Raw genomic sequence first — 20,546 nt, 5'->3', positions numbered from 1 at the left:
ATTTCTTTCCTCTTCCTTCCATATATTGGTTGTTGTAATAATGAATAAGGTACTGGGAAAAGTGTACATTCTTCTGTGGAAGAGGAAAGAAGGAAAGAGGGAAATGATGGGGAAAAGATAGGTTAACACGGTAGGAAATATTTCTGGTGAGGCAATCTTTTTGTAACCTTGCATTTGCGTAGTATGTCTTATCCTACTGCGCGCGTGTAGATGTCTTTGCTGAGTTTTCTGGCAGGATTCCAGGCATAGCAGAGGCTGCAAATCTTTTGCAAATTTGCATCTCCTTTTTTATGCTTAAGTAAATCAATAAGGAACAGTTGTTCTCTGTTCCTGGACAGAGGCCTGAAATCTATATTGCTCTGTGTGTCCTGGTGAAACTTAATCGTCTCAGACCCCTTGTGCAAGCCTGACCTGGCTGGGGTGTATTGACAGCACCTTGTTCTGACTGGGCACTCAGTAAATATTTGTTGAATGGATACCTAGACTATCCACTCGACGCTGAGGATGTTTGTGTCCTAGGCTGATCCTGTTGTTGTTCCAACATGCTTTGGAAAGAGCACCGGGGGAGGACTTGGCTCTCTCTGTGAGTCCCAGGTCTTTGGATTTTGTTTCCTTTCTATATTCTGCTGGTTCTGGGAAGCAATAGAGCCGGACATGCAAGACGTTAGGTGGAGCCGGAACATTCTGGAAGACTGGAAACTTGATGAGGGGGGAACAGCTGTTTCTGCTTGTTGGAGGAAGAGCAAGTCCTCTGATTTGAGGTGTGGCTGGTCTGCCTGGCAGACAGAATGGGGAGGGAGGGAGCCTCTCACTTCAGTCCTTACCACCTCTGGAGGGGACTCTTTCCTGACCTGTTGATGACAAAGAGAAGCAGTTGCTGCAAACCACGTGGCTTTATTGAAATAGATTCTTGATGAGGACTTCTCCTTTAAGACAAACCCAGAGAGTTGAGCTAGGGGTCACGGTTGATCAGCCTCTGTGTTGGATTCATGGAACGGACTTAAAAGTGTGGACAGAGGTTTTTTGGTGGTTGTTTTTATTTTCCCTTGGTGGAACAGTAGCTATTTGGATTCAACACTCTGCTGTTGCCATATTAATTTTGGTTATTTCATTTCTTTCCCCACAGTTGTGAACTAGTGAGATGTTTTTGAAAGGAGAAGCAGAAAAAGACGTGGTGTTCTGGATGGCTTCTCAGGAGACAGCTTCCTAACGTCGCTTTGTCCTAAGGCTTTCTCTTTCTGTCTAGTCACAAGGACAGGATAGAGGGGCCCTCAGCATACAGAGCCAGTGAGAGCCTGAGCCACTGATGGCTCCTGAGGCCATCTCGGCACCATGGCTAGTGTGGATAGAAAAGCAAAACCGGGTTGGTCACTGGCTGCTGGGCCAAGGCAGAGTCCCTTAGAGCAGAAGGTGCTTTGAGAGCCATCTCTAGTAGCCACATGGCCAACAAAAGCACAATTTCAAGAGCATTTACAGACTTGAGCAACTAGTAGAACTAAATTCCCCATGGTAGCGTGATATGCTGAGCCCATGAAAAGACATGCAACGTTTCAGTGGACAAGCCTTTGAACTGTAATACTGCAGTTTGTTTACCAGCCCTGCAGACGATCTGTGAACCTCTTCAGAACTTATTTAGGACCAAGGAAGAAAACTGTGTTTAACAGGGAAGAAAGAGGATGAAGTAGTAGTACTGAAAGGATGAATCTGGCCACTTATTAAAGAAAGTACTGGTCTCTATGAGGGGAGGATTAACTGTTAATAAGCTCTCAATCATTATAGGTACATACATATTTATAAGGTATTGCTTTACTCTATAGATCACTTATAGTGGTGTTTTAAATTTTTTGGGTTATCCTTCTGTTTCTGTCATTGGTTGAAAAACATATTCAGCTGCTATTAATATAGACCCCTTAGAGGAAGATGGGCACGGATGTTAGCTCAGGGCCAGTCTTCCTCAGCAAAAAGAGGAGGATTGGCAGCAGATGTTAGCTCAGGCCTAATCTTCCTCAAAAAAAAAAAAAAATATATATATATATATATGTAGACCCCACACGAGACATCAAAATCCTTGGATAGTAGGAGAGCTGTCATACCACACACGAAAGGGCTGGACCTTGAGTGGCCAGGATAATTTCAATCCTGTGGCTGTATCGACATCTTTGCTGCTTGTGTGTTCACTCACACTCACATGTGCGTGCACGCACACACACTTTCCCTTTTCCCATGTCCTTGTTTTATCAATGGAAATGATACTGGGTCCTGACATAATTCCTCAACTTACTCATTGTCTCCTAACCATCTGTATCATGGGGATAAATCTCAATCTGTTTACTTCATGTCCCTCATTTAAATCTTACACACGTACCCCTGAGTGCTCTAAAGGGACCTGGGACTACAAATATGAAAGGGGATATAAAAGGCTTAGAGGTGGTGGGAGCCTATTGTTCCATGAGTGCCTTGGGCTGTGCTTTCGTGTCTTCCATTCTGGTGTTGCCCCTAGGATGATGTTATACAGATGTTTGAAAGGTATGGGACCTTACTTCTTAGAACTCAGAGTTAGGCTGCATCGTTATTGGAAGGACTTCAGTGATCTACTGATGGGAAGACAGCCCGATAAATTTCTGATCTTCATCCAGCTGTTTGCTGCCAGTCTGGTTGTGAAATGTGACAGGACCATGGCCAACTGCGTAATGTTGAAATATGTTGCATCTGAAATTCCTTTCTATCCTCTGCATTGCTATGTGATTTAAGAGGGTAGGACTGCCAGTGATCAGGAGGTTTAAATCAAATTTTGAATTTGCCTGAAGAGGATTTATTGGTTTTCTGCTAATCACAAGACATTGTTCAAGGGGCCATTTACATGGGGTTGCAAAAGTATACAGAGTTTGCATCCCAGTTTGAGATATGTTTGCAAAAGGATAATTAAAAGTATAAAGTAGGATATGGATGACAGCTAGTATCGATAATGTACTCGAGGTTGGAGCTCAGAGGAGACAGGAGAACTATGGTCTTGGATGTCTGCCCTCAGAGGGATTAGGACTCCAGCCTGAGTCTAGAAGACCAGACAGGATTTGAATAACAGAGAGCAAGGGAAGAATATTTTAGGCAGGGGTAATGACACATAGGTGTGGAGGTGGGAATGGCTGAGGTGTTGTTGCGGGGTGGTACACAGGCTCTTGGAACACTGGGTTTATTTATGTGCAAAGGGAAAAGGGAAGGATCAGCTTGAAAGGTAGGAGTTGGCATGTATCATGATGCTTTGGATAATAGAAAGTCTGAATTAGCTTAAAAAATAAAGATAATGCATTGGCTAGATAACAGAAAAAATGCCCCCTTTTCAAGTTGTAGACATGGTTCTCTAGGGTCTGTTTTCCTCATGTTCTCAAGATGGCTGCCAGCAGCAATCAGGGCTACATGTTTCTTTGTTCACATCCATAACCATCAAATAAAGGACCTGAGCTTTGCTCTGACTGGACCAGTCTTAACCATCATGGCAGCCAGGGGAGTGCCACGTGCTTAGGCCTGGGTTTCTCCTCATCCTAGAATTAGTTTGAATGGGGATGAGGCTGTACTGATTGGCTTGTGCCAGTAAGGGTCAACCTCTGGAGTTCAGTTTAGGGCCAAAAGCACTCATTCTGTGGCTACTGTATAGTGATTTCCCAAAGGAAAATCTAGAAAGGTAGAAAGGAATAAGAGGCTAGAGAATGGGTTAACAATGAAAAAATGTGCATTCCTGCTTTAAATCATGGGCAGCTTGGAATCCCAGGGTGAATGAGCTCCAGTGAGTCTATACTTCTCCCTCTATGCAGATCCACTTGGGCTGATTACAGTATTTTTTTGCCTTGGTCCTTGGTAACAGTATTTAACCTTGGCTTTAAACGTAATCTGCCCATGCCCAGAAAAGTTGTTTGGTGACCAGTTTTCATTCTCATCATCTGTTTTTGCTCCTTACTAGGACTGCACATGCTCAGTCAATTAGCTGACTTTTTTGAGACCCTGCAGCGTGGCAGACTTTAATAGCTCTGGAGAACTACCTTTCCTCTTTGCTCTCTGAAAGACATACCCCACTCACTTAAGACTCCTCAGTTAGAGTTTACTCAATTGAGTCTTCTATTTTTTCACATTAATGTTAATCACAAATTATGTAGAATTCGTGAAGTCCAATATTGCCATTCAGAGGCAGGCTGTCCATCCCCCCATTCTTCCATCTATCTATTCATTCACTTATTCAACCAATGAATTCCTATTATGTCCCAGGAGCTGTGCTGGCACTGGAGAGGAACCCAGGTATGGCGCATAGTCCCTACTGTTGAGCTCCCAATCTGGTTGGGAAGCCAATAAATTCACAATTACGATTTTGTGTGGTGGATATGGTATGTAGCATGCTATGGAAGTTTAGAAAAGAGGCGTTTCTCTCAACTGAAGGCGTTAACAGATGACATTTGCTAGCTCAGCTAGGATGCTTAAAATGGGCTCAGAGAGTAGGGTTGGACAATGGGTAGGTGTTTAGAGCAGAGGGAATCGTGCTAAATGGATCAAAGATACAATGATGGCATTTTCAGGGGATGTGATGATGGCATTTTCAGGAAGCCACAGGTGTTTTTCTATGGCTGGGACTATAGTTCTTAAATAACTGGGAGGTGGACTCCAAATGCATATTCCCAACTCTTCCACCCGAGATTCCAATCAGTAGGTCAGGAATGTGGTCTGGGAATCACATTTTAATCTCCATCTCCTTGGGTGGTTCTGATCCTGGTGGTCTGAAGAGTACTGGCCTGGAGGGCAGTATGTAGGGCTGCAAATGTAGGCTGGGTTAGGGGAAGAGCAGGAGCCTGAGAGAGTGGGAGCCTGAGAGAGTGGCCAGAGAGGTTGCAGAAGTTTGGAGGAGAGTTTCTAGGACCGAGTGGTCAACAAGACCCTGTAGGAAGTTGAAGGCATTTGGCAGCAGAGAATATAATCTCCAACAGAGCATACTTAGAACAGGAAATAATATCTTATCCTTATATTTGCACAATTGAGCTGAAACAACTTTCCAGGATAAAAGACTTGAAATAATCACTTGGCTCTAAACCCATGCAGCCAAGAATTCAGCTTTCAAACTCCAAGTGCAGTTCTTGGTCTGCTAGTCTGCCTCCCAGTTGGGAATTATTTATCTTTGTTATGTTAGCACAGTGATTTTGGAATGCTCTTGAGTAACCTTGGAGGTTACTCTATAGATTGTTTGATTCATTATTTAAAAATGTGATTGATTCAAGACTAAATAAATGTGTAATACTGAAGCCACATAGAGGGCAGTGAAGGAGGCGTGCAGCATTTATACAGTTAAGGATATTTTGGAGGCCACTTAAGTTGGGCCTCTTTTCCTAAAATCAGACTTAGTAAGATTTGAATTTTCTTCTCAGGCGGAGTACCCATAATAACCTTCTCAAAGGTTCTTGACTTACTCTGAAAGATCTCCATTTCGTGGACAGTATACTGTAGACTACACTTCTCACTTCCTGTGCCGTCATGACTTTTACTTACTTAGTGTTAAAACAGAAACTAGATTTCAGACTGGCTCTGTGTTTTACATTATTGTTGGAGTTACTCCATTCGTCATTACAAGCTCAGTGGAAATGATAGGAAAAGTCACACTTTTCAATATAGCTTCTAAGTGCTTTGTGTCTTCAACTGCATTTAATAAAAATTTGTCTATAAATAAAAGACCACCAAGAAATATGAGAGCTGCTTTGTCCTCGATATTTAATTATTTATTGTTTTAGGCATTAAAATGTATGTTGATAGAAGGTGCTGGAACATACACTTAAAAAAATATTGACAGTAGGTTAGTTAGCACAAGCTTTCTCAGTCTTGGCACTATTTTTTTTTTTTTTTTTTTTTTAAGAAGGAGATGCTGGAAAGCATCAAGTCTTCTTCTTTTTCTCTTTTTTTAAAGATTTTATTTTTTTCCTTTTTCTTCCCAAAGCCCCCCGGTACATAGTTGTATATTCTTCGTTGTGGGTCTTTCTAGTTGTGGCACGTGGGACGCCGCCTCAGCATGGCTTGATGAGCAGTGGCACGTCCACACCCAGGATTCGAACCAACGAAACACTGGGCCGCCTGCAGCGGAGCGCACGAACTTAACCACTCGGCCACAGGGCCAGCCCCAGTCTTGGCACTATTGACATTTTGGGCCAGATAGTCTTGAGTTGTTGTTGGATGTTTGCAGCATCCCTGGCCTCAACCCACTAGACCCAATCATGGCAATCAACATTTATCTCCAGATAGTGCCAAATGTCCCCTGGGAGCAAAATCACACCTGGGCGAGAACCACTGAGTTAGCAGAGGCAAGAAAGCTTTTAATGGATATCTCTTTACTCTGCTGTTAATCTATCTTTTGAGTATTTTGTTCTCACTATTAAAAGGCAAGACATACAGTTGATTCTCATTACACATGGATTCTGTATTTGCAAGTTTGTCTACTTGCTAAAATTTATTTGTAAGACAAAAATCAATACTCCTGGTGCTTTTATGGTCAGTCTTGGACACACATTTGTGCAGAGAGGCAAAAAATTGGAGTCATCTGATGCATCTGTTCCCACTGAGGTCGAACAAGGTGACGCTCTGCCTTCTTATTTCAGCTCTCAGGCTGTAAACAAGTGTCCTTTTCATGGTCTATTTAGTGACGTGTTTTTCAGAAATTTGTGCTTTTTATTGGTGATTTTGCTGTTTAAAATGGCCTGTAAGTGTAGTGCTGAAGTGCTGTCTAGTGTTTGTAAGTGCAAGAAGACTGTAATGTGCTTTACGGAGAAAATACATATTAGATAAGCTTCGTTCAGGCCTGAGTTATAGTGCTGCTGGCCATGAGTTCAATGTTAATCATATCTATCTGTCTATCTCATGTGTCTTTAAACAGAAACACACATAAAACAAGGTTATGTATTGATCTATTGATGAAAATGTTGTGACCAGAGACTCCCAAGAACCTAACCCTGTATTTCCCCTTGGAGCAATAGTTCGGTGTTCACTAATTCAGTATTTATGGTGACTTTGTAGAACATAACTGCTGCAGATAACGAGAATCAACTCTACTATTAGTCTTTCCAGATTACATTTCAAAAGTCTCCATTTTAAAGATCTAATGTGATACATGTATTAAGCTAGATTGCTTTTCTTTAAAAATAACGTAGCCAAATTATAGAAAACTTGTAAAATAAATATAATTGCTGAGTGAATGGATATAAATATTTCTAAAGCTATTACATACCTTGTGGGAAGGGTTGTACCAATTTACAGTACCACAAGCAATTCACTACAGTGCTATTTTCAGTGCATCTTTGCCAGCATAGTTTTACATTAATGACAAAATCGATACATGTTAGAGAAGTCAAATTATACAGATATTTTAGAAACTACAATGTAAAAGTCTCTCTCCTCACCTTTTCCCACTTCAAGAGTGTTAAGAATTTGGTGTGCATCATTTCAAGCCTTTTAAGAAAATGCACATAAAAAGAAATGCATTTTATACCCATCATTTAATATGGAAGGGACTGAATATTTGTGTTCTGTATGCCTTTTGTGTTATGCTTTATAATTTAGGTGGAAAAATGCTTCCTCGTTATTTATTAAATACCTAAGTTGTCAGGAAAAATTACAGAAATGATGTTTCTGTTTAATAGCTATTGTTTAAGTTTTATGCTAAGCCATTAGCTTGTGATAAATATCTTTTAATCTAGTTATTTTTTGCCAGTAGTCTAAGCTACAGAACACAGCAGAGATTAAGTCCTGGAATTGTATTATTTTCTCTCACTAGGCTTGTCAGAATTTCAAAGAATTGAATTTTCTGATAGAAAAGGAGTTAATTACTGGATGCAAATGGGTAAACGTTAACCAGGATCAGTCAAGATACTTAATATAAATAGGTATAACAGATGTTTGTGGAACAATTATAACGTGAGGAAGACTTTTGTGTCAGAGTGATTCTCTATCCTCCCCTCTTATCATGGCTGGAGAAGAGACGACCTTGAGGGGTGGCTGATGCTCACTTGCGTGTTTCCTGCACACGGGGACTACTTGGAGTGACTAGAAATCCTGTAGATGAGCGTCCCTTGATCTAGGGTGGGGAAGCGAGACTTCTTATACCAGCTGTTGATGCTAGACATGGAGTTTTGATTGAGTTTTAAGCCCTACTTGTATCTGAAGGCTGTAGTTTTCACTTAAGAGGACTTGGAGATACACATTAAAATTGCTTTTGGAAAAGAAAGGCTAAAATATTAGTAAATTTGACTGATGGAAAAATCCAGGAGAATTGCAGACTTTTGAAATAAGTGGCATATGCTATTTCTAGGATGGTGGGAGAGAGAAACTGTACAGGTTTAGGGTTACTTGTTTACTATTTAGTAAAGGGTAAAATAAAAAGAATGACTTAACTAGGGCCAGAAAGGACTATTTTCTGGAAAGAATGGAAAAGGCAGGATCATGCTGCTTTCTGAGCCTGAGTTTTTTCACCTAAGAGTGAGACAGGGCTACAAGACTGGCCCAGGGGATTCTATTTTGCGGTGAGGGAGTGTGTCACTTGCGTGATAGCTTTGCACCTCAATCCCAAATTCAGCACTCTAGCAAGACTCCAGTAGGTCTCCTTGTAGATGGGGAGAAAACGTAAGGGTTTGGCAGAGATGGGGATTTTTAAAAATCTTTTATGCTGCATTTGCTATGAAAAACTCACAGAATTTTTGGATTTTGCAAATTGTATCCCTTTTAAAATGAACAAAGAACACCTTCCCATAGGTTAGGAATTGCGAAGTCTCTTCCTTATGAGGTTCTTAGTTTACTCTTGAGATGATTTTTGTTTGTTACTAGTGTGGGCATCAAATAATCGTCAAAAACCTAGAGGCACACCCTTTGAAGTGCATAGTTTCTCTTCCAGAACATCCATGGGAGAAGCCCTAAGGAGAATGCTTAAAGGAAGATATTTCACATAATTGTCCACATTCCTCTTATTTTTTCCTGAAAAATAGAAAGCAAATTTTTTTTACTCTACTAATTTTTAGTTTGTGAATATTTATGAAAGGACTTGTTGAAATGTTCCTTTATATTAACCTTTTTTTGATTAAAAACATATAAATATTATCATTAACAATATTTGAATTCCCACTTATGAAGGATTTAAACATTATAGGAAGCTTTAGAGTAAAACGTAATAGATGAAGTTAATCTTGCGAATCTTTTTTTTTTTAATTGCTTTTTCTCCCCAAATCCTCTCAGTACAAAGTTGTATATTTCAGTTGTGGGTCCTTCTACTTGTGGCATGTGGGATGCTGCCTCAACATGGCCTGATGTGCGGTGCCATGTCCGTGCCCAGGATCTGAACCGGTGAAACCCTGGGCCGCTGAAGTGGAGCGCGCAAACTTAACCACTTGGCTACTGGGCCGGCCCCCAATAATGTCTCTTCGTAGCATGTCTTTGACTTTGTTCATGAAACATACAAGGTTTAACTATTGTGTTGTCACATCTGTGAACTTTTCTTTGTCTTTTGGGCTTTGTAAATGTAAATGGTATTCATATTGTTTTCTGGTTTTACAATTTTTTTACATTCATGTCTCTTATCTACCTGGAATTTGTCTCTGTGTGTGATAGTGGTAGAGCTGTAACAATTTTATGTGGATGTTGACTTTTCCAATTACAATATATGGAACAATTTGCTCTTGTACTTATTTTAAATGATACATTTATTGTATCCTAAATGTCTGTATATGTTTTCTGTACTCTCACTCCTATTTAATGATCTATTTCTGTGATACCAATTACTGTAGCTTTACAGCATGTTGAGTTTTGTTGGGGTAAGTTTCCCTTCAGAATTAGTCTCGTATAAAAACACTTTTAGTCACTCTGAAGCTTTCTCTTCCAGTTCCACTTTAGAGTTGGCCTTGTAAGTTTGTGCAGATTGTCCTGTTGAGATGTTGGCTCATACTGACTTTATAAACTGACAGAGGGAGAACCGCTGTCTTACAATATTGAGTCTTTCTATCTGGGAAGTGGTACCTCTCGCCACTATTAGTATCTTCTTTAATATCCTTCAGTAAAATTTAAAATAAGATTGTTTTGGCGTATTTATGAGCTGGTTTATTTCCAGTTATTTTCTTTTTGTTTTTCTCCTTTCCCTTCTGCCTGCCTGCCTTCTTGCTATTATGAGTGGAATTTTTTTTCAATGACACTTTTTAAATGGTTACTGTATCAGACCATCTACAATCCACTAGATTCTAGGCAGACAAGCATTTCATTTGCAAAAAAAAAAAAAAAATGAGTTTTATTGCTTTCTTCCTAATATTTTACCTTATTTCATGTCTCTGCATTGGTTAGAGGGTGAAGTAAAATGTTGAATAGTAACAGACATACTTGTCATCTTCCTGATTGTAATGGGACACTACTTGTAATTCACCATGTGTTTGCTCATTTCTGACTTCTTTTCTTATAAATACTTTCTTATAAAGACAAGTATCAAATTAACTATAATTGGGGGAAATGTTTGTCACTGATTATTTCCCTAAGGACTTGGCAGTAATGTGGGATGTGATTCATTAAGGTTCTCCCACCTGGTTTTCCTCTAAGGAATTCACCATGTAGAGGAGCATGTTGAAGCATCTGAGGACATTCTGGACCAGGACCTCTGCAGGAATCCTAGGAACACACTGGGCAAGACCGACTTACGTGAACCTATTTGATTTTTCTGAAGGAGAGTATGGGTGGAATTGAGGGGTCTAGCCAGTGGCAGTGACCCAGGCTGAGATGAGTCTTGGGGGTCTGGAAGTCATGTTCTCCTTAGGCAGATGGAGCCACATTCTAAGTGTGCCCTGAGAATAAATTGGTAGGGTTGAAATTCAGAAAATTGCAGTAATGAAGCCCGGTTTCAGGGAGACATTATCACATCCTTACTAATTGTGAGATCCAAGGGGGTTTGGGGGGCTGCATGGGGGCAGTGAATTTAGAAAAGAGGAAAAGAATGACATACAAGATGTGCAACGTGATAGCCCAGAACCCTGGTACTTTGCTGTGGTTGGGGGCTCCTTATCTGCATTGCTGAAGAGTGGGCTGGCGGAGTTAAAGCCACAGGCTCAGAATGTAACCTCAGCCCTTACCTTGTAAATGATCGTCCCTTTTTGTGAGTAGATTGTACTACCTGGGACCACCTCCATTAGGTAAATTTCAAATTACCACGTGTGCCTGAAAGCCATAAGCTTTCGTTTCAGGGGGTCCTGTGTGTCCTGTGGAGGCCCCTCTGTGGCTTGCTGGTCTGTGGGGCTCCACATCTTGTTTCCTCCAAGCAACTAGAGCAAATCTGCTTTTAGGAATCTGCATTGCTTATTGGACTTCTAAGTAAAATTACATTTGAAGACAACACTCTGCTGCTAAAAAGTTTGAAAGCCATCGTTGTAATTTATTTTACTAATTTAAATCATGTTTGTACAGTAATATTGATCTTGCCTACATAACTAGGGGCTTTTATATTCCAACTCAATTGCATTTCTCAAGGAAATTTCCTCGCATCTAGGATGTAGAAATGATTTCCTCGTACGTTTTATGTAGACTTTATAGCAATTAGGGGTTGTGCATGCATGTGATTAGGTCAATTGTGTATATATCATATTTCCTCTGATAAATGGTTAGCTTCTTATTTGCGTCTTACTTTGTTTCCATCTCCATTCCCACCCTTATCCCTGAAAACTTATCATATGAGATCAGGATGTAGTTTCTGGTGCCATTTGGACTTCTGTGAATGAACATCCCCTTCCTCTTCTGCTAATGCTGTGAACAAGAAGGCGGGCCAGGAGAAGTTCAGAGGCGGGGCTTCTCCAGCAGCCTGCCTTGCCTCTTGTCTTTCAGCATGCCAGCGCATTGTTAAGAGAGCTCCAAGTAGCTTCCTCTGGGGATTGCTGTATTTTACTAGGATCACCAAGAATTGAGGTGGGAGAGCTTGCCAGTAGATCCTCTCCCAGTTGTGTGTGGGCTACAGTCTAACTGAGGCCAGCGGATGTGGACTGAGCCCAGAGGAATTGCAGTAATGAAGCCCGGTTTCAGGGAGACATTATCACATTGTCCTCACTGTTTAACTACACCCTTCCTGCTCTTCATGGGCAAAGTGGAGTCCTTTCTCTTCTAAAGAGCGTTCTGGCAAATCCGGCCCAAAGTGAGCTGTGTTCTTGCAGCCATACTACCATATTCTGCAATTATCTAGTAAGGGGTTTTGTCTTCTATACAGCTCAGAGATAGTACTGTTGTCACAGCACCAGACACGTGTTGGGTGCTTATTTTAGGCAAGGTCTTTGGTTGTGATAGAAATCCAGTCACACAAGTTTGGTAAACAGGGAAGGTTTCTGTGTATCTTTGGGGCTATCACAGGATAGGAAATGAAGTGCCCCAGGGCTCATGGGAACTGGACTGAGAGTATTCTCCTGGGGTCCTGCATCCCTGGTTCCTGTCTTAAGGTGTCCTTTATCTTCTTGTTGTACAGATGAACTTGCGAGGTCATGCCTCCTTACTCAGGAGTTTGCTGTAGCGTTCTGTGGCTGCCCCAGCCCCAGTCTTTCTGATTTCCTGAGCTTCCAACCTCCCAGCTAGAATTCCACCCAATGGAATGGTTCAGAGTTACTGGGGAGAATCCTATTGGCCAGAATTGCGCTGTTTGAGCCAGGCCACCTAAGCATTAGGTCCCTGCTGGACAATGGATGAGCTGCCTCAAAGTTAGAGCTTCACCCCTGCCCAGACAGCTTTGGTGGAGGTGAGGCGGGTCCCGTGGTACCTGAGGCTGCCCCTTTAGGCTGAACAGACCACCAAACATCTTTTACATTTCTGAAGTATTTGCTAAATAATGAAGTGATTCATCCTTTTTCTTCTAATCTCACTGCTTTGAAATAAAATTTTCCTGTAACCTCTATCTTTCATTGTAAGAATTATCAACTATCCTGGAGAATAAGTCTTCCTGCTGTCTGGATGATGGCCTCTGCCCTGCTCCTCAGCCCTTCTTTGGGATTGGATTGAGCTGAATTGCATAGGAAGGCAGCCAGATAGCCATCTCAGTGCAGCACTGCCATTGCTGCCAGGACGCAGTGGGAGCAGCTCCATGGAGAGCAGCGTTTGCAAAGATGGGGCTCTGAGGCCTCCTTCGCCCCTTCCCACTAGCTGAGTGTGCAGAGCGGCAGCCGAGCGTTGGCGCCAGGAGGCAGTGAGGGGCTGTGTGCACAGCCTGGAGGGTGTTCCCCTGGGCTTGCATGACTCTTTCCAGAGAGCAAAAATGATTTGCCTTTTGCCTTTCTATTTGTACAAAATGTCCCTGCTTCCCACTCTTCCTCCACAGAATAGGAAATGAAAAAGAAATCATCATTTTAAAACGAGACAGAAGAAAAGAATGAGCTAGCCCGATTCATGGAAGTCAGTTTCTGACTGTGCCGCATGCTGCAGCTTCATCAGACCCATGTTTTATTTTTGATTGGTGGGAATAATAGGGCTTACACCTAATCAAGGAAAAGAATTCCAAACAAAAGCTGGGGTGGGGTTTCCTGGGCAGGAGTGTGATATTGTAATAAATGGGAAGCAGAGTTCTGCAGTCCAATCTCTGGTCTGATTACACAAATTATAGCAGGGGCCCGTTTTCAAAGGAATGTAACACACCCCACTGAGGCCCCTCCTCAGCGGGTGTGTCTGCTTTCCTCCAGCCCTTTCCATAACAGTTAATGCTTTCGCCAGAGGAGCTGAGAGCCTGTGTGGAATAATTGTCATGCTTCATTAGGGTCTCTGCCATGGGACCATTTTACAGGTGAGTTTACCTTATGTTAAGGTCCTTTAGGGAGTCTTGTGGCTAAATTCTCCACCCTTCTCCTGCATTACTGAACAGAAAGTGCATGCAGTGTTCTGACATTCCAGTAACAATTGCCGACATTTCCAAGCACTAATGAGCCAGGCACTTTATATGAAGATGATGTTGGGGTAAAAAATCTTTTCTTGCGAAAAGGGGCATTATTCTCTGTGACCATGACCAGTAGCCTGCCACTGTCCTCAGTCTTCAGATCACCACTCCCACCTCATCTCCTTCCAGAACGTTCCCGACCCCCTGGGCTCAGGCTTTCCAGTCTCTTGAGGGTTCCCTGAAGTGCCCGGTTCCTGCTGCCTCCGGAACTCTGACCTTACTGCTCCCTCTTGCAGTATCCTGCCCCTTCCCCCTTTCTCTCCTTTCTTCTCAGGCTCCAGAATTAAATATCCTCTCCCTGGAGAAAGCTCCCCCTACTCGTCCCTCCTCCTGGCTCTGGTTTCTGTTAGGTGCCCCACAGCACCCTGTGTTCACCCTGTTAGCTCTTATCACCCGCTGTTAAATGAAGCCTTCACTTTCTTTTCTTTTTAGCTTACAAGCTCCTTGAGGTCAAGGACTATCTTCTTCATCTTCAGATGCCTGATACCTGGCACCTAACAGGTGCACTTGAACAGTTTGGGGGAAATTATCTTCTCTTGAACTAACTCTAATGTTCTAATTTTATTTTTCTCTAGAGCCAATTTATGCCCCATACCAGATAAATGTTACTATTATAGCCTTGTCTACTTATGATATTAAAAAAAATGTTTTGTTTAAACCATTTTGGTTTGTTCTCACCCGTGTGTCTTGCTGCCTTACCTCTTGTTTAACTTCGACACCCCGGAGTGCAATAACTGCGTGGCAAGGGGTCGCTGAGACAGTCGACTGCCCACCTCCTGGTGTCTGTGGGTTGTGGCCCTCACTGTTAACTTGGGATTTGTTATGGTTACAGCGGAAGAGTGAGGCTGAAATGCAGTAACATGGGCGGTGGTGCCCACCCCTGCCTGCCTCCCTGATTGCGCCTCCCTCCTCCTGGTCCTGCCTTGTCTGGCCCTCCTGGAATGCTCCCACTCATTTTCCTGCTGCTGCTTTACATTATGATGTCCCTCTCCCATGTAAGGCACGGCTTCTGTCATCCTGCCAGAGTCGGGTCTCCTGGCCTTCTGTGATTCCTTCAAGTTCCCTTACCAGCGTCTCCCAGAACACTTTGGATGATTACCCCCCATGCACATCACATTTTATTGTAGTCATTTGTTCATGTGTCCTTCCTTCCCCCGGACTAGGGGTATGGTTCTGCAGTGGAGGCCTGGCCTTACTCCTTCCTGTGTTCCCCAGGGACTAGCCCAGTGCCACAGGCACATTCCTATTCATTGAGCTAATAAATTAGTTCATAAGGGGCATTTAATTTTTTAAAAACATGACAGTATGCATATCCTCAGTGGTGGTGTCTTATCTTTTAAAATTATTGCACGTGTCCTCCTGTTGTCAAGGGTTGGGGCTAAAAGCAGTGCATGTGCTATTTTGCAGATGAGAAATGGAGACTTGGAGGCTCAGAAGGCATAGCCACACGGCTTGTATGGGGCAGGACGGTGACTCAGTCTTGGGCCTTCAGAGGCCTTGTCTGGTGGGCTTTTCCCCATTTAAGACAGGCTCCTGTAGGCTTGATGGAAGTCATCTACTGATAGGAGTCAGGCAGCCAGGTTTCTGGCTGCTTTGTAGGGTTGAGAGGCTGGTCTTGCAGGTGACAGGAAGGACAGTCAGAATCGTCACTGGGACCGGCTGTGTTGGCCTCTTCTCGTGGTGGGGGCAACCTTATTTCAATCCACACACTATGAAGATTTTAGATGTGGATGAGAAAGTTCTGCCACCCCTGCAGGTTATGCTCAGGTTAGTCCCTTCCTGTATTATTTACCTTATAGGTTTCTTTTTTCACAAATCACACTTCTGTGTTGTTTTTCCTGAGCACATTAATTTTCTCCTGCTATGTAAGAGCCCGCACTCCCCCAAATGACACACATGTTCTCAGAAATGCTTATATAAATATCCCCTTGTCCCCTGTGCAATTAGCCCCAAGGAGGAGGGGGACATGTAAGATCTGCTAATTTGTGCTAGAGATTCACCAGCAGCAATCCCAGACAAGCTGTTAATAAGTGTTAAAATACGGCGGGTCTGCAGGCTGTGTGGTGTCCCAGCTAACGCTCAGGGCACAGACTCTCCCCCCTGACTCGCCAGGGGTGAGTAAAGTTTATAAATATCGTTTTGAGAAGCATTTATATCATTCTTTTGGTACAGTAAAAAATTTCAGTAGTAAAGGAATGGTGGGAAGTCACCTAACTTAAAGAATTATAGGGAAAATTTGAAAACATTAAAGTACCTACATAATAAATTGCACTAGACTGCCTAAAAGAGCTTTTTGAAATATGATCTGTGACATGAATGTAAGACGTTATTGCCCAATAGAGGGCCTTAGGGAATCTATGCTAAGGGATATTTAAGAGCAACAATTAACATACCACTTCTTAATTAAGTGCTTCTGGATTGCTTGAGGGGCGCTCTCTGGCAACAGCTGGACCCTTAAATTCCTTACATAGCCATTTGTTAATCTGAATGAACTTGAACCTGTTTTGATTACCCTTGCTTTACCGGGCAGACCCTTTAAACTTCCAGCTGGGTGGGTCTAGGGTTATCTCACCTAATGAATCAGAGTAGTCCACATTATTGCCATCCTCCTGCGATTCAAATCAGCAAGGATTGGAATGTCGGCTATGCGCTGCGGTGTTGGCCAGCTTTCAAAGAGTAGCAGAATGTATTTCCTGCCCACAAGAAGTTGACAGTCCACTGCAGAGGATATACAAACTGGCTTTTGGCCCCAGCAAAAGATTGTCAAGTCCTAAACTTTGGAGTCAGCCCTGCTGCTTCCTAGCTGTGGGATTGAGTGTGTTCCTTGACCTCTTTAAGCCTCAGTTTCTTCATCTGTGCAATGAGGATGATAATAGCTACCTCTTATGGTTGTTGTGAGGAAAAGGGAGATAACTCACGTAAACTCTCAAGCATCAGTGTTCATTATCTATCTGGTGTGGTTGCTGCTAATCTGGTCTAGAAATAACTAAAATATAACATGTAAATGTTCTGTTAGATCAGGTATGTGTTGTGTTCTGTGAAAACAGGTATAAACAGGTAACTCCTGGTGGAATGGAGGGGGCCAGGAGAGGCTGGAGGCCAGGGGAAATGCTAGACAGGAGGCTACATGTGAGCAGGTCTTCATGCTTCTCTGTTTCTTCCTTCAGCAGACATCTATTGCACCTTACGATGTGGCAGAGACTTTGCTAGGCATGGGGGTTACAGAAGGGACTCCAGAAAGATGAATCCCATGCCCTCTTGGAAACTGCCTCCCAGCGGGAGAGAGAAGAAGGGAGGGGCACACCAACGCGTGTAAAAGTACTGAGGTGGAGGGTGCAGATGCTAGAATATGAAGGAATTAAATGTGGCCAGAAGGTGGGGTGCATGGAGTGGAGGGGCAGTGGCTGTGGAAGCTGAGGAGGAAGTAAGCACGTACTTGCAAAGGGTCCCATATGTCGCTCTAGAAATCTCTGCAGCAATGGGCAGCCATGGGAGCCTTGATCTTTTTTTTCTTAAATATGAAGTTTGTTTTTCCTCTACTCTAATTGCAATACATATTCGTCATAGAAGATGTATAAAAAATTATAAAGTAAAATAGGGAGAAATAAACACTCATAGCCCCACCGCTCAGGAAAAATTTATATTTTGACTAATCTTCCTGTCAGATTTTCCTCCCATGGGGTTGGTTGCTTTATTTCTTGAGTTGACATAGTTGTGATCGTGCTATAAGTACAATTTTGCTTTCTGTTTTTTCCACTTAGTATATTTTCTCAGGTTCTCATAAACATCATTTTTCCAGCCATGTAATATCCAACTGAGAGAATGAAACACATTTAACTTAGCCCATTCTTTTGGATCATCAAGTTGTCTCCAAGTTCTTATTAGCGTAAAGAATGAATGTTTTGCATCTTTATATTTGAGAGCTTTTCTGCATCTAAGGTTATTCCTTGATGATAGATGGCCAGCATTGTGATTATTGGTTCTTAAAGGTGTGTGAAACGCGTTGTGAGAGTGCTTCCCTGAAAGAAAGCATTGGCTGAAAAGGTCGTAAAGCTTTCTGTCCTAGAGATGCCGGAACCGTGGTGAAGGGTGGATTGGAGCGGAAAGAGGTTGGAGTCAGATCAGTCAGCCCATAACACCTCCCCAGGGCGATGGCATTTCTGATGGAGTGACAGCACCTTGCTTGAGATGTGTGCCTTTATGGGGAATCATTAACTTTGGCAAGAGCCAGAGTGGGTTTGTAGCTGAAGATGACATGTTTGGTTTAGGACCTCAGGATTTTGCTCTTTTCTTGTCCCCTGCAGTGTTTACAATGTAACTGTTTACTTAAATGTCACTGTCCCCTGTTGAATTGAGTTCTCCGGCCCCTCATCCGGAGTGTGAGCATTTTGTGTACCTAATGATTGTTTAATTAAGCTCCATAAGGTTTGGGGGTCAGGGGAAATGGGTGGGCAGTGGCTGAGGCCTAGGCCAGGAGTGAGGCTCTGGCTACAGTGGGGCTGAGGCAGGGCAGGCCTGGCAGGGAGCGTGCTAGAGGGGAGGGGACAAACCTCCTGGCTCTGAGTAGAAGCAGAGTGGAGTGAGGGCCAGGGCTGAAGACGTGGGCTCTGGAGTCACTCTCCATCATGGTTCTGGCTCCTCCACCGACTGGACTGGCTGAGTGACCTGGGCAAACTCCTCAAGAGGCATGCTGATGGGGGCAGTCTCTTTTTAGGTGCAACACTAAACAATTTTTTTCGGTCCTATATATGAAGGCTAAAAGTGATAAAAACAAAACTCAGATTAGGTAGTTACCTCTTAACATTGTTGAAAGCACAGTGTGTGGCCCATGGGAAGACCTCAGTAAACGTCAGCAAAAAGATTGATGGCAGCAGCCCCTTATCAGAGGGCCCACGAGGTGTTGGGGTCGTTGGTGTCACAGACCTTGGGGAAGGGTTTGTTTCTTTGGGTGGGGCTCTGCCCAGTGACAGATGGGAACACTTCCTTGATCTTGCCCCAGAGCTCATCCTTTGGAAAACATCTTTGGCCTGGGGTTTCAGAGCTGGAGACATATCCCCAGCCCCACCCTGCTAAGCTCTTCAGGGACTGTGGGAAGGAGCACCTGGAAGATGCCCAGGTGTCCCCTGACCTGGCCAGTCTGAGATGCTGAGGCTGGACAGGCCCAGTGTTAGACCATGCAGTAATATCCCAGGGCTGCCTTAACAAATGAGCACAAACTGGGTGGCTTACGGAGGGGAGGAAAAATAATATTTTCTCTACTCGTCTGACTTCTTAGCTGAGACCCCTCTTTCACAAGAGAAAAGCAAGTTTATAAACATATGTGTTTCATGGGAGATATAAATGGGGTAAAAATGAGTAACGCTAGGAAATAGCTTTAGAATTCAGACTTAAATGCCATCTTAATAGGGAAAAGGGAGGGAGATGTAGGCCTCGAGAGAGTGATTTTTAGGGAAGATGAATGGGCCCTTTGAAGAATAGGTGGGAGTTATGATAGTTTGTGACAAAGTTTGTCTGGGTGTGGTATCGACTTCTAGTCTCCTGTCCTGAGAGGAGTCAATCTTTTCTGGTTGATGGAACTCCTGGGGGAGGGGATTGATGAAAATTGAGTTTCTTTTGGAAGATTTATCTTTAGGCAGAGAAGGGGAGTTCAGAGAAAGTTCTCCCCGCATTTGCTGTTTTTCACTTGCCTACAGCTTAAAATAATTATTATACCAAAGTGCATATTGTGATGGCGGTAGGGGTGGGGGGGGGGGTGCGTATTTTGCTACCCTTCATTCACAAGAACAGAAATTTATTTTCTTAAAGTTCTTGAGGTTGGAAGTCCAAAATCAGAATGTTGGCAGAGCCATGCTCCTTCCGAAGGCTCTAGGGGAGAATCATTCCTCACCTCTTCCAGCTTTTGGTGCCTTCAGGCCTCTCTTCCTTATGGCTACCTCACTCCAAACATCCACCTCTGCCTTCATGTGGTCTTCTATTCTTTCTGTGTCTTCCCTTCTGGCTCTTATAAGGACACTTTGCATTGGATTTAGGGCTTACATGTGTAATCCGGGATGGTCTCATCTCAACATCCTCAATATCCACGTCTAGATATACACTCTTTTTCCAAATCAGGTGATATTCATAGGCTCCAGGGATTAAGACAGGGGAGGACCAAAGGGTCTGCTCTGATATTGCTTTCTGTACCCCAGAGTCCCAGACACTCGGGGAAGGGGACCTCTGGCCTGACCTTCTGGGTCTAGCACCTTAGCTCCTTTCTAGGAGAAACTGGGAAATTGAGGAGGTTCCCACCAGAGGCAGGCGTTAGCCCAAGCTTTTGGTGCCCAGGATTGCCAGGACATTAGGATTGCCATCTCAGGCATACTTTGGTGCCAAGACTTTCTCAAAGGGATAGCATTTGGAGTTCACATGTGAGGTTGGTACAGTCTTTAGTCAGAAATCTCTTTGCTTCCTGTGTAAGCAGGTGAACTTGGTGGTAGTAATTGTAGCTACAGTAAAATTTTTGTGGTAAAGGTGAATGGCTATGAAAAACAGAAGCTCTGTGGCACGTGAGAGTGATCGTGTAGGATAGGTGCAGCTGATTTCAGTTACGAGAATTATTTTTTATATA

At 43.1% G+C, this 20,546-nt stretch overlaps 1 protein-coding gene across 9 annotated transcripts in view; it reads left to right on the top strand.

Moving 5' to 3' along the window:
- Nucleotides 1–20,546, top strand: part of TLN2 (talin 2) — a 413,145-nt gene that overhangs the window by 128,878 nt on the left and 263,721 nt on the right. The window contains exon 1 of one of the 9 annotated variants that reach the window (XM_070500469.1): nt 13,698–13,789. The exons of the other annotated variants lie outside the window; for them this stretch is intronic. The gene's annotated coding sequence lies outside the window, so the exon portion shown is untranslated. Of the gene's footprint in view, nt 1–13,697; nt 13,790–20,546 lie in introns of those variants that run through there. 9 annotated transcript variants of the gene reach the window in all.

This window comes from Equus asinus, chromosome 2 (genome assembly GCF_041296235.1).
Source record: "Equus asinus isolate D_3611 breed Donkey chromosome 2, EquAss-T2T_v2, whole genome shotgun sequence".
NCBI classification, from domain to species: Eukaryota; Metazoa; Chordata; class Mammalia; order Perissodactyla; family Equidae; genus Equus; species Equus asinus.
The sequence above is the reverse complement of the archived record's forward strand: the minus strand, read 5'-3'. Positions and strand labels throughout refer to the sequence as shown.